The following is a 2,150-nucleotide window of genomic DNA, read 5'->3' on the forward strand; positions in this document are numbered from 1 at the left end:
CTTTTACTCTAGTACAAGATCTGAGTACTTCTACTTTTACTCAAGTACAAGATCTGAGTACTTATAGATAGATAGATACAGTGACGTTTTTATATGTACAAAAGTGGTGGGGCACGAACAACTTAGATGTGTATATATAAGTTTCTGGTGCTTTTTTGGTGGTCCCGATAGAGAGAGGGTCTCCACTCTGGGGCGGTGGTGGCGAAGTCGAGAGGGACTTGGCTTAAGATAGTATACCATTTACAGATAGGTATGTATGTATGTATGTATGTATTTATTTACGGGGGGCGTGGTACAATAAAAACATATGAATATATATAAATAAAATAGAAACAAAAGGTAACATTTCAAGCAAAAATGTTTATCAAATACAAATTTGTTTTTGATTGCCTTCTTGTTTTTAAAAAAAGGAAAACAAATGCAAATTATTTCCGAAAACTCAAATAATTGTATAAAAATGTTGCGTCACATTTAAAGTCTATAAAGATGACGTCATCCTGAAGTTCTATCGTCTTGCCTTTGAGAGAATACTCAGCAGTTCTATGTGCTGCTGATCTACATGGCCGGGATCTATGATGACGTAGAGGTGCAAACAGGAAGTAAGAACAGCACGCTTCATGTTTCCTCCACACGTTTCAGCTGCTATCGTCAGTGTTCCTCTTCATACATGCTGGTGAGTTCATTCACTGCAAACACAAACAGCTCACACATCACCATTAGCATTTACACCCGCCTCGCGACTGTATTAGTGCCTGTTTCACCTCGGGTTGTGCGGAAATTAAAGGAGCAGCTAGCATGTTAGCATTAGCATAAATGATCCACCAAACTTAATTCAGAAAAATCACATTTTAATCTTTAGTAGCAGAAAAAACTGACAGAAGACAGATGTGTTAAATGTTTACAGTTCGCTAGAGCTTTGATGTTATTTCGGCTTACTTTGGGGTCAATAGTTGCTTCTACTTTACTATCACATCTTAACTTTTATCTGAGAATATTTATATAATGTTTTTCTTTATTGTTTTGTAATTATTGTACATTGACTGCATTTTCTATTTAAATGATTTAAAGGGCAGAGGTGGGAGAAGTACTCAGATCTTGTACTTGAGTAAAATGTAGAAGTACTCAGATCTTGTACTTGAGTAAAAGTAGAAGTACTCAGATCTTGTACTTGAGTAAAAGTAGAAATACTCAGGTCTTGTAAAAGTAGAAGTACTCAGATCTGGTACTTGAGTAAAAGTAGAAGTACCAGAGTGTAGGAATACTCTGTTAGAGTAAAAGACCTGCCTTAAAAATGTTACTTAAATATAATCAAAGTACAAGTAGTCATTGTGCAGATTATTCCATTTCAGAATAATAAATTCAGGTATTTATTTTATAACCCAAACTGCATTAAATCTACGCTTTTTTATCTCACAACTCAAACTAAGACCGTATTTAATTTTGTCTTGATGTACATTATTTAATTTCATATTCTGTTCTTGTACATATCATATTATATTTACATGTATATAGACTGCTTGCACTACTTTGTATGTTTGTACTTTATTATGTGTTGCATTGCTGGAGGAGCTCAGGTCAGAAGACTTTCATTGCCATTCCTACTCTGTAGCTTGTGTGCAATAAAACCTTTGAGTCTTGAAGAACGTTGTTTACTTGTTTACAGATTGCGTCATAGAGGCTGTTGTTATCTGAGCGTTTCCATGATGGCGGAGCGGCTGAACTTCAGGAACATCACGGCTCTGGCTCCGATGGTTCGGGTCGGCACGCTGCCCATGAGGCTGCTGGCGCTGGATTACGGAGCTGACGTGGTTTATTGTGAGGTGAGGATGGAGGCTTTCACTGGGAAACAAATGCAACATGAGTACGGAGGTGGAGCATGCTGAAGACTTTCCTTTTTAATAAAGCCAATAGTTAAAGGTCTCCTATCATGCAAAATGCACTTTCTGATGTCTTTTATATAAAGATGTGTCCCCCGTGTGTCAGGAGACTCACAAAGTGTCAGAGAATAAAAGCCTCTCTCTTTTCCTCCGTACCCACATCTCTAAAAACGGGGGAACGGGAAAGTACACACATCATATACATGTTTTTTATATATCAATTTTTTTAATTGACTTTATCTCGTTTTATTTTTGTGAATTTTCTTGTATTTC

At 36.7% G+C, this 2,150-nt stretch overlaps 1 long non-coding RNA gene across 1 annotated transcript; it reads left to right on the top strand.

The window, feature by feature from the left end:
* The first annotated feature begins 554 nt into the window (after positions 1–554).
* Positions 555–1,723, top strand: LOC104953552 (uncharacterized). Its single transcript, XR_799236.1, has 2 exons — positions 555–673; positions 1,664–1,723. It is a non-coding gene; the product is annotated as an uncharacterized lncRNA (long non-coding RNA).
* The last annotated feature ends 427 nt before the right edge of the window (positions 1,724–2,150 follow it).

This window comes from Notothenia coriiceps, unplaced genomic scaffold, assembly GCF_000735185.1.
Source record: "Notothenia coriiceps isolate Sejong01 unplaced genomic scaffold, NC01 NC01_scaffold00021977, whole genome shotgun sequence".
In the NCBI taxonomy this organism is placed as follows: domain Eukaryota; kingdom Metazoa; phylum Chordata; class Actinopteri; order Perciformes; family Nototheniidae; genus Notothenia; species Notothenia coriiceps.